The 12612-nt window shown below is 44.5% G+C and overlaps 1 protein-coding gene across 3 annotated transcripts in view; it reads right to left on the bottom strand.

The window, feature by feature from the left end:
* The window catches only part of LOC139268853 (oxysterol-binding protein 2-like), a 426288-nt gene that overhangs the window by 355018 nt on the left and 58658 nt on the right, over window positions 1-12612 (bottom strand). The window lies entirely within an intron of this gene.

Below are 12612 nucleotides of genomic sequence, written 5' to 3'. Positions count from 1 at the left end.
AGAAAAAGGTTATTAAAGACAAACGTAGGTCCCCTGCAGTCAGAATCAGGGAAAGTCATAACTGGGAACAAAGAAATGGCGGACCAATTGAACGAGTACTTTGGTTCGGTATTCACTAAGGAGGACACAAACAACCTTCCGGATATAAAAAGGGTCAGAGGGTCTAGTAAGAAGGAGGAATTGAGGGAAATCCTTATTAGTCGGGAAAGTGTGTTGGGGAAATTGATGGGATTGAAGGCCAATAAATCCCCAGGGCCTGATGGTCTGCATCCCAGAGTACTTAAGGAGGTGGCCTTGGAAATAGCGGATGCATTGACAGTCATTTTCCAACATTCCATAGACTCTGGATCAGTTCCTATGGAGTGGAGGGTAGCCAATGTAACCCCATCTTTTAAAAAAGGAGGGAGAGAGAAAACAGGGAATTATAGACCGGTCAGCCTGACATCGGTAGTGGGTAAAATGATGGAATCAATTATTAAGGATGTCATAGCAGCGCATTTGGAAAGAGGTGACATGATAGGTCCAAGTCAGCATGGATTTGTGAAAGGGAAATCATGCTCGACAAATCTTCTGGAATTTTTTGAGGAGGTAGCGTGGACAAGGGGGAACCAGTTGATGTGGTGTATTTGGACTTTCAGAAGGCTTTCGACAAGGTCCCACACAAGAGATTAATGTGCAAAGTTAAAGCACTTGGGATTGGGGGTAGTGTGCTGATGTGGATTGAGAACTGGTTGGCAGACAGGAAGCAAAGAGTAGGAGTAAATGGGTACTTTTCAGAATGGCAGGCAGTGACTAGTGGGGTACCGCAAGGTTCTGTGCTGGGGCCCCAGCTGTTTACATTGTACATTAATGATTTAGACGAGGGGATTAAATGTAGTATCTCCAAATTTGCAGATGACACTAAGTTGGGTGGCAGTGTGAGTTGCGAGGAGGATGCTATGAGGCTGCAGAGTGACTTGGATAGGTTAGGTGAGTGGGCAAATGCATGGCAGATGAAGTATAGTGTGGATAAATGTGAGGTTATCCAGTTTGGTTGTAAAAACAGAGAGACAGACTATTATCTGAATGGTGACAGATTAGGAAAAGGGGAGGTGCAACAAGACCTGGGTGTCATGGTACATCAGTCATTGAAGGTTGGCATGCAGGTACAGCAGGCGGTTAAGAAAGCAAATGGCATGTTGGCCTTCATAGCGAGGGGATTTGAGTACAGAGGCAGGGAGGTATTACTACAGTTGTACAGGGCCTTGGTGAGGCCACACCTGGAGTATTGTGTACAGTTTTGGTCTCCTAACTTGAGGAAGGACATTCTTGCTATTGAGGGAGTGCAGCGAAGGTTCACCAGACTGATTCCCGGGATGGCGGGACTGACCTATCAAGAAAGACTGGATCAACTGGGCTTGTATTCACTGGAGTTCAGAAGAATGAGGGGATCTCATAGAAACGTTTAAAATTCTGACAGGTTTAGACAGGTTAGATGCAGGAAGAATGTTCCCAATGTTGGGGAAGTTCAGAACCAGGGGTCACAGTCTAAGGATAAGGATAAGCCATGAAGTGATAAGATGATCTATAAAAGCAAGTATTTTTACCTGTAGAAACCAAGGCACAAAAATACTATATAACACAACTGATCATTTATAACTGACTATGGATTGTTAAAATGAATTTTTTTTTGCCGCTCCTTCTATTAAACTCATGAAATGACCGTCTCTCGCAGTATTACTGAAGTAACTGCTTATGGGGTTCGACACACATCAAGTGTTTGTCAGTCGAATGTCAGAAGCAAACCAGCAGTAAGCCCTGGGACTATTACCCAACTAATGTCCTTTGGTGTTGAAGCAATCTCTGAAGATTTTGGGAGACAGACTTTGATGAGCTTGCAAAGCACATGCACAGTTGACAAGTTGGTTGCATGGCATATGACACGAAGACCCCAGCTGTGACTGGACACAAAATTTCACATTGCTGAGAGCGAGTCATTCAAGGAGAGTGAATTGCTGATTTGCTGCACCTTTGCAGTACCACCGACCGTGGGCTGAATTTAGCGGAGTGAATATTGACGCTGTATCAGCCAATGAGTTGGAGGCAGGGAGCAAACAGAGTCTACAAACTCATGACCAAAACTACAGCAAACAGACGCCCTGAATTCGCTTCCCCGACGGGCACGTACGAGGAATGCACGTTCCGAGTTTAGGCACTGTGCACATGCACCTAAATCCAGAACTTGCGATCGGTCAAAAATCCTCTTGACAGATCGCACGCATCTGGAAGTAAAGGGGCTCCGTGGGCAGAGAGTGCGGCTATTTGCTCAACTCCTGCCCAGCGAATACCCTTTCAAACTCTTACGACTGATAAAAGCAGGCGGAAGGGCGGAAGGCCTGCTTTTATCAGCGCAGGACTTTTAAAAGGACGGAAAAACACTTTTTTTTCCAATAATTTAAACATTTAAAAACCTGTGAAATGAGGTACGTTTATTTTTAAACCCTTTAAAATATGTAAATTTATTTTCAAAAAATAAAAAATTGTTTTAGATAATTATTAAATTCCATTTTGATTAATTTTAAATAAATGATGTTTAAAAAATATATATTTTAAGTGTGTGTGTTTTTTGGGGGTATTCCCATTCATAATTATGGTGATTCCATATATATGGAACTCACTACTTTGATTGGTTGAACCAGTCCATGTGATCCCAGGGACGTGTGCGAAGCGCCGACATCCCTGGGATACGGGAGCATCGACGCAGGCCTTCATGGAGCGACCCAGGATCACAAGTCTCCGAAGCTCCCGGACCAAGAAGTAAATTCATAGAAATTTTTCAGGTGGAAAGTATCCACCCACGGGAAGCCTCCGACCACAATTTCTGCACCATTGTCTCTGAACTCAGATCAAAACTACTACAGCATTTCTCCTTAAAAGCAGGATTGCTTCTCCAGCAAAATGCAGTGAGTGGTGGCTCGTAATGCAAATTATGGCGTAAAATCAATCCAGTCACTTACAGCAGTGATTGCCGGGTGACTTACCCAATTATCTCTATTCTGGCCGCGTCTTGTGCTGTCACTGTATGCAGCCGATCCTCTTGTACAGTCTCTCAGTACTACATTCCTTCACCCTAATGTGGATTAGGAACCCTGCCCCACACCTCTGCCAATTCCATTATGTAATTGGCCATTTGAAGGTGCACGACGGACTTGGGATCGCTGGCCCTGTAATTGTTTAAAAAATCTTCCATTCATATGGGGAAAGTCGTCATCTGCTGCTGACACCATGGCCTGTGGAGAATAACTTACCGAATGGGGACTTGCCCTACTCCTAGCACTGAGAATTGATTGGTCTCCAAAACTGCTTTCTAAACGGTTTTGCACTTAAGTGTTAATGAAACAACAAAAGAAAATATCAACTGCTATTTCATAGCAATAACCTTGCTTCGGGTAATCTTGCAGCAATCGGGGGCTGAGGATAAACGTCAATAGACTTTAGGCTGATGAACGCAAGGCATGACATAAGCAAATACACTCGCCAGCAGTGTTCAATGCAGTGGTAACACAATGTAAGTAGTGCAGCTGTTTGCAAAGTGAACCTGGCAGCGACCGACCATTTCACGATAATCAATCAATCAGATGGCAGCTGTCCCTTGCCCAGATCACGACCATGCCAGCTACTGCCTCACCTACACCACATGGCTGTCTGCTTGACAGCCTCCAAGAAAGGTCTTGGGATCAAATTTGTTTTTGAATGCCACCCACTGCCGCTGGAAAGCGGCGGCTAAGTCCTCACCGTCGGCGGCGACCAGCTTCCTGGGCTGACCTGAAATTTAGCTCGGCGGTGGGGGCAAGATGTACCGCTGCGCACTCAGCCGCCACCCATGTGGTGACGTCATCGCGCGTGCAATGCCCCCTTGCCGCCGCCGCCGCTGGGAAATGAGCGGAGTACGATGGCTTTACCGGCAGCCTAGGAAAGGTGGTGGGATGTCGGGGATCTCGGGGCGGGAGCGTCCAAGGATCAAGGTAAATGTTTATGTATTAACGGAATCCCGGAGCTGTGGGTGAGGGAAAGTGTGGGAAACTTTTTTTTTCTAAACTCACATGCAGGCACCCAACTGTGGGGAAATTCGGTCGGCCTCCTGAGCTGTCACTCCCTTGGCGCCCGAGGATGAGTGTGCAACGCCACTTTTAGCACTGCTCTCATATCTTTGGGCGGAAACGTTGAATTTTGCAGTTTGTGGTGGCACCCACAGTTGGGTGCCTGCATGTGAGTTTAGAAAAAAAAAGTTTCCCACACTTTCCCTCACTCACAGCTCCGGGATTCCGTTAATACATAAACATTTACCTTGATCCTTGGACGCTCCCGCCCCGAGATCCCCGACATCCCACCACCTTTCCTAGGCTGCCGGTAAAGCCATCGTACTCAGCTCATTTCCCAGCGGCGGCGGCAAGGGGGCATTGCACGCGCGATGACGTCACCACATGGGTGGCGGCTGAGTGCGCAGCGGTACATCTTGCCCCCACCGCCGAGCTAAATTTCAGGTCATCCCAGGAAGCTGGTCGCCGCCGACGGTGAGGACTTAGCCGCCGCTTTCCAGCGGCAGTGGGTGGCATTCAAAAACAAATTTGATCCCAAGACCTTTCTTGGAGGCTGTCAAGCAGACAGCCATGTGGTGTAGGTGAGGCAGTAGCTGGCATGGTCGTGATCTGGGCAAGGGACAGCTGCCATCTGATTGATTGATTATCGTGAAATGGTCGGTCGCTGCCAGGTTCACTTTGCAAACAACTGCACTATTTACATTGTGTTACCACTGCATTGAACACTGCTGGCGCCTGACGTTAAAATCAGCACTCAGCCGGTGTCACCGCCCCAAAAACGGCAGGACCGAATTTCGACCCCTTAGAGTAAGAGTTCCACGTCACCAGGCTTACAAACTCATTTGTTTCAAATGAGCTTTGCTGGGTTTTTGTCTGAAGGGATGATGTGCTGTGCTTTGTGAGAATGTAAAGTAGATGCCATCCATCTGAAATGCCAGCCAAGAAAGTGCAAAACAAACTGTCCCATTCTACCTGCTACAGGCCATAAGACCCAGACCAATCTTTCTCCCAAACAATGAGTGGTTGAAAGTGATCCCCGCTCTACCTCACTACCACCTCTCCCAACCCCTCTACTGTCTCTAAATTGTCAGACTGCTTGTCTGACATCCAGTTCTGGATGAGCAGAAATTTTCTCCAACTAAAAATATTGGGAAGACCGAAGCCAATGTCTTCAGTTCCTGAGCCACCGACTCCTGCCCTCTCCCTGGCAACTGTCGGAAGCTCAACTGGACCGTTCCTCAACCTTGGTGTCGGATTTGACCCCGAGATGAGCTTCTGACCACATATCTACGCCATCAACAAGACCACCTACTTCCACCTCCGTATCATCATCCGCCTCCACCCTGCCTCAGCTATTCCACTGCGGAAACCTTCATCCATGCTGTAAACACCTTCTCAGGTAAAGTGGGGTCAGTCAGTTCTATAGTGCCTTCTGCACTACAGTCAACATATACTGCCCAATATTTACCTACATGATAGTACAACCCAGGGGGCTGCAAATGTACCCCCATACACCCTTCCAATCCTTTTGAAGGCACACCATGAAAATAGCTGTTAAGACAAGGCCAGATATGAATCTTTAAGCTGCTTTATGTCACAGCAGGTTATGATTGGACTCACCTAACTGAATCAGTACAAAAAGTGTAAAGTGTTGCACATGGGGAGAAAAATAAGTGACATAAAGAAAGCACTATGAATGGTGTTGAATTAGCTAAGGGTGACGTTGAAAGAGATCAAGCAGTTTAAGTAGACTCTGATGGTCAACATGTCCAATCCGTGAAAAGCAGTAATCAAAAAAGCAAATTGAACACTGCACTATATAGCAGAAATAGTACATTTGAAGGCAGTTGTGCTCAAGTTGTTTAGCGTTCTGATAAAACAATACAGAATCTCGTCACCAAGACATGAGGGAAATTCAAGGCCGGGAGGAGGTGCAGAGAAAAACCACAAGACTGATCTCCACTGTCAGACGAATTAATTATGGAAAAAGTCAAACCTTTCAGTCCGGTAAAGAGGTGACCGAGAAGTAATCTTATTGCAGTATAACAGTTGGTGAGCAGGTATAACTCTTTGCAAATTGAACTGTGATAGTACCTGCACAGCAAAGGAGCACAGGTTCTAAACAGAAAAAGGCAGAAATAGGGCTGAGGTCAGGAACATCTACCTCATCCAAGAGATTAACATTTGCAATGGGCATCCAGGACAGTGGAGGCAAACAGCCCAGAATTATTTAACAGCTGGATGCTATGGGGGGTGGGCGGTAGGGTCTTCTGGATTGATGAGTCAAGATGGGCCAAATTGCCTTTTCTATCCATATTTATCTTGTGATACGAGAGGGGTTGAACCAGGGGATGGGTCTCTCCAGATTACTATCAGTTATCTTTGTCTCAACTATTTTCTAGTGGAGAATGTGACTGCACTCCGAAGCAGCCACAAACGTACATGTCAGAAAAGTCAGGGGAAAACTTTTGTTCTGCTGATTGCATATTTTAAGTTCATGTTAAATGTTTCTAAAAGTCCAGAATAAAGAAGATTGATTTATTCCGAATGATCCATGTGATCGGTTACACAGCTCTAGGGGTGCTGGGTTCTGCATGCTCCAGATTCTTGGTTATGTGCCTGAGCTCGGTATCCAGGCAGTGAAACATATTGGCCTGCAACTTGCGACCAGCGAGGAAGCAAAGGCGTTCGTCGCTGGTCCCGGAATAAGCTTCGCACAAAGATCTCGCGGAGCAGCTCAAATCAACGCCGGTTGCTGGGGATTCCCACAGAGCTGCTGTGACATCAACAAGCTGGCTAAACAGCCAATCACAATGCAGAATTCTCACAGACAACGAACCCGGAAGTGGGCGAGCTCCTTTGATTCTAACTTTAAAAAAATGTTGAGAGCAAAACAAAGATTGGGCTCCCACATGGGTAAAAGTAAACCTGAAATAATGAAGAAATAATTGGTATTTTTTCAAATTTAAACTTTGGTACTGCGGGCGGGGGGAGGGGGTCGGGGTGCACAGCGCGGCCTGTGGAGGAACAGTGAGTGACTGACCGCAACTTCAGGATTTCCGCGTTAGTCTGGGCTGTGCTACATCCTGAAGAAGTTGCGGTCAGTTTCAAAGGCGAAATGAGGGCGAACGCTGCCCGTTCATTGTCACCGGGCAACAGTAAACCCCTCACAGGTCCAGAGTAGGAGAGCCCTTTCCTTCAAACCTCCAGTCTAAAGTCAGCAGAGTAATGATTTTAAATGTTGATACAATTGCCCTGCTATTGACATTTGAAGTTCTGCTTCACAGTGTCTCCTCACTAATCCCAAAGAAACTTTTTTTGTACTCCCCATGAACCGTCCAATTGTGATCTCCACATCGCAGGGGCTGTCATAGTCTCAATAATTCATCCAGGTTGCACATCTCATTGTGGATATTAAAATGACTTTAACATTTAGGGTTTGTCAATGAACAATAATACTTTTGTTTTCACAAGTCCCTACACAGCACATTCCCAATCTCAACTCAGCTGATGGGAAACTTTTAGGGTTGTGTGGCAATTCAATCGGGGGTCACTTGACCTAATGTTTATTTGTGTCCTTTAAAAGAGTTGTAGAACTGTTGCGCACTTGTAAAATTTATGGTTTTACTGCCCAAAAAAAAAACACATACACAAAAAAAGGGCATTGATAAGTGGTTGGAGTGTCCCCCAGATCAGGGGGCACTTGATTTAACGGTTTAATTTTGTTCTCCAATCAAAAGAGTTGTGTGGCAATTCAATCTTTAACCCCCCTGAATGAGTTACGTGGGACAGGCTATCCGAAGTCGAAATGTGATATTTGGCCTGAAAGTACTGATATTGCTTCAGACACAGAGTTCTTGCTGCCTGAACTCAAAGAGTTAATGGTGTCTGACACACTTAACCAGAGGCTACTGTCAGCTCGAGAAATACAACAATACAGCATTTGTGTCAGTGAGTGAGAAACTAAACCCCCAAGCGATGGGCACGAACATCAGAGAAAGAGACAGACAGACAAGGGAAACACACAAGGAGGGGAGACATAGATTTTGTTTTGGGAAGAGGAAAGGGGAGGAAAGGGGAGGAGAGAGAGACGGAGAGAAAGGGAGAGATGCGATCAAGATCTCCAATTAGATCAATAGGGAAATTATACGGCCAAATCCACATCCAATCACTCCGGTATACAGACATCTTACTGTGAATAGCAGTGACAAATTTAACGCAACTTTGCAACTCAGATATGCATAATTTTTAAAAAAAATCACAATGCACAACTAAACTTGGTTAAGCAGTGCACTATTTTAGTTTTGCACAAAATAGTGGGTATATATTTTGCTTTCAAAGTTTACAGCACATTCCGAATCCAGATTTTAATGAGATTGACTTGAACCTACCCAACATTAAATATTACTAAAATAGACTTGTAGTCCAGCAAAGCACGACGCCAGTCAGCCTTCATAAGTTCAACCTCTGAACTAGTCAATCGCAAGCAAATTACCACAACAAGGGACATTTGCTCCTAACTGTCTGTATTACCTCAAGTCTGAAGTGGAACTTCAATTTGCACACGCATAACATTGTGACCCACAGCTCCTGCAAGGAATCCAATTGTTGTATTAACACTGCTTTTATACTGCCTTTTGGTGTCAATTAGGCACCTTTTTGGCTAGAGACCCATCAGTGCACCGTCAGCAAAGAAAATTGCAAGAACAGCTAAAAAAAAATGCTGAAAATATAAATAGAAAATGCTATGCAGCATCTACAAAATGACAAGTGAGCATTTCAATAGAGACCCTTCACCTAAACTCGGGTTCTAGCAGAGGGTCTTCACTGAAAGGTTAAATTGTTTGTTCTTTTCTTCAGACGCCGCTAGAACAGCAGTACATTGAGCATGTCCTGTTTTTATCGGGATCAGCATCAACTAAAATAATAAAAATAGCAGGTGCAGAGCTAAACCAAAATAGATGAGCTTTTAAAGTTAAAAGCAAACTGCTGTCCTGGTGTGGCATCAATCACATTTTGATGATTAAGGAAACTACCTATCTTGCTGTAGCGGTGGGAGGCTAGCCAGCGGTGTTTCATACATAAACTTCAATAAACATGTGAGATGTTTGCCCCAACTCGACAATGACGCACGCAGGCACTTAACATGAACCTCCGCCCCTGCATTCCTGTGAAAATTCAGCCAACATTGTATTATCCCATTGCAATACTAAAGTACTATTAAAGTACTCTTTCATCTCTTCACAGCACTGACGATGGGATTTAATAGTGTGCAGGATACTATTTATCTTTTTCTATCTTTCTCAAGAGAAAGCTATGGATGAAACGCAAACCCAATATCCAGAAACACATGTAAAACTGTTCTTCAAACTCAGAGGTTTTACAGCTTTGAGTAATTGCTTTCACCCGTGCCGCGATTGCTCCAACATCATTGCATTTTCTCCAATTAAATAGCAAGAGGAGGAGCAAGACTAGCATCTGCCTGTAAAACCGGGAATTACCCGTCCAACTCGTGCAGAAGGGACGAGTGGGTTTTCATCCCTTGGACTCCAGTGGCCCAGGACATTCCGAGACACTTGCAAGTCAAGCTGATTCCAGACAATTAGGATTTTCTGCCACTCGCTGGAATCGTGTAGCGTTAGCCCAGGCAGTGGTTCCAGCACATAGGGAACCACGAGAAGACACTCAATACATGAGCAAGTCCCTCCCAGCATCAGTTTAATTTTAAAAACAAACTACAAGTATTAACCTTTTTAATTTGGGCTGAAGAATTTCTAAATTAAATATATATCCAGTCCTCTCATTGCTGATCATTTTCTTCTTCCCGCCTCTCCTGAAGTCCTTCTTTACTAAATTTGGGTAGAGTTAAATGGACACATAGAAAATAGGTGCAGGAGTAGGCCATTCGGCCCTTCCAGCCTGCACCGCCACTCAATAAGATCATGGCTGATCATTCACCTCAGTACCCCTTTTCTGCTTTCTCTCCATACCCCTTGATCCCTTTAGCCGTGAGGGTCACATCTAACTCCCTTTTGAATATATCTAATGAACTGGCCCCAACAACTTTCTGTGATAGAGAATTCCACAGGTTCACAATTCTCTGAGTGAAGAAGTTTCTCCTCATCTTGGTCCTAAATGGCTTACCCCTTATCCTTAGACTGTGACCCCTGGTTCTGGACTTCCCTAACATCAGGAACATTCTTCCTGCATCTAACCTGTCCAATCCCATCAGAATTTTATATGTTTCTATGAGATCCCCTCTCATTCTTCTAAATTCCATTGAATACAAGCCTAGAAGATCCAGTCTTTCTTCATAAGTCAGTCCTGTCATCCCGCGAATCAGTCTGGTGAACCTTCGCTGCACTCCTTAATAGCAAGAATGTCCTTCCTCAGATTAGGAGACCAAAACGGTACACAATATTCAAGGTGTGGCCTTACCAAGGCCCTGTATAACTGTAGTAACACCTCCCTGCTCCTATACTCAAATCCTCTCGCTATGTAGGCCAACATGCCATTTGCCTTCTTCACTGCCTGCTGCACCTGTATGCCAACTTTCAATGACTGATGTACCATGACACCCAGGTCTCGTTGCAGCTCCCCCTTTACCAATCTGTCACCATTCAGATAATATTCTGTCTCTCTGTTTTTACCACCAAAGTGGATAACCTCACATTTATCCACATTATACCGCATCTGCCATGTATTTGCCCACTCACCGAACCTGTCCAAGTCATCCTGCAGCCTCTTAGCATCCTCCTCACAGCTCACACTGCCACCCAGCTTAGTGTCATTTGCAAACTTGGAGATATTACACTCAATTTCTTCATCTAAATCATTAATGTATATTGTAAATAGCTGGGGTCCCAGCACTGAACCTTGCAGTACCCCACTAGTCACTGCCTGCCATTCTGAAAAGGACCCATTTATTCCCACTCTCTACTTCCTGTCTGTCAACCAGTTCTCTATCCAGTCAGTACATTATCCCCAATACCATGTGCTTTAATTTTGCACACCAATCTCTTGTGTGGGACCTTGTCAAAAGCCTTTTGAAAGTCCAAATACACCACATCCACTGGTTCCCCCTTGTCCACTCTACTAGTTACATCCTTAAAAAATTCTAGAAGATTTGTCAAGCATGATTTCCCTTTTATAAATCCATGCTGACTTGGACTGATCCTGTCACTGCTTTTCAAATGCATTGCTATTACATTTTTAATAATTGATTCCAACATTTTCCCCACTACTGATGTCAGGCTGACCGGCCTATAATTCCCTGTTTTCTCTCTCCCTCCTTTTTTAAAACGTGGGGTTACATTAGCTACCCTCCAATCCATAGGAACTGATCCAGAGTCTATAGAATGTTGGAAAATGACCACCAGCGCAGCCACTATTTCTAGGGCTACTTCCTTAAGTACTCTGGGATGCAGACTATCAGGCCCTGGGGATTTATCGGCCTTCAATCCCATCAATTTCCCTAACACAATTTGCTGACTAATAAGGATTTCCTTCAGTTCCTCCTTTTCGCTAGACCCTCGTTCCCCTAGTATTTCTGAAAGGTTATTTGTGTCTTCCTTTGTGAAGACAGAACCAAAGTATTTGTTCAATTGGTCTGCCATTTCCTTGTTCCCCATTATGACTTCACCTGATTCTGACTGTAAGGGATCTACATTTGTCTTCCTAATCTTTTTGTCTTCACGTATCTGTAGAAACTTTTGCAGTCAGTTTTTATGTTCCCTGCAAGCTTACTCTCATATTCTATTTTCCCCCTCCTAATTAAACCCTTTGTCCTCCTCTGCTGAATTCTAAATTTCTCCCAGTCCTCAGATTTGTTGCTTTTTTTGGTCAATTTATATGCCTCTTCCTTGGATTTAACAATATCCCTAATTTCCTTTGTAAGCCATGGTTGAACCACCTTCCCCGTTTTATTGTTACGCCAGACAGGGATGTACAATTGTTGACGTTCATCCATGTGATCTTTAAATGTCTGCTATTGCCGATCCACCGTCAACCCTTTAAGTATCATTCGCCAGTCTATCCTAGCCAATTCACATCTCATACTGTCAAAGTTACCTTTCTTTAAGTTCAGGACTCTAGTCTCTGTATTAACTGTGCCAGTCTCCGTTTTAATGAAGAATTCTACCATATTATGGTCACTCTTCCCCAAGGGGCCTCGCACAAGATTGCTAATTAATCCTCTCTCAATACACAACACCCTGTCTAGGATGGCCAGCTCTCGAGTTGGTGCCTCAAAATATTGGTCTAGAAAACCATCCCTAATACACTCCAGGAAATCCTCCTCCACCGTATTGCTACCAGTTTGGTTAGCCCAATCTATATGTAGATTAAAGTCGCCCTTGATAACTGCTGTACCTTTATTGCACACATCCCTAATTTCCTGTTTGATGCCATCCCCAACCTCACGATGACTGTTTGGTGGTTTGTACACAACTCCCACGAGCATTTTCTGCCCTTTGGTGGTGTTCCGCAGCTTCACCCATACAGATTCCATCTCATCCACGCTAATGTCATTCTT

Source organism: Pristiophorus japonicus, chromosome 8 (genome assembly GCF_044704955.1).
Source record: "Pristiophorus japonicus isolate sPriJap1 chromosome 8, sPriJap1.hap1, whole genome shotgun sequence".
NCBI classification, from domain to species: domain Eukaryota; kingdom Metazoa; phylum Chordata; class Chondrichthyes; family Pristiophoridae; genus Pristiophorus; species Pristiophorus japonicus.
Note: the sequence above shows the minus strand (reverse complement) of the source record. Positions and strands in the feature narration are given on the sequence as shown.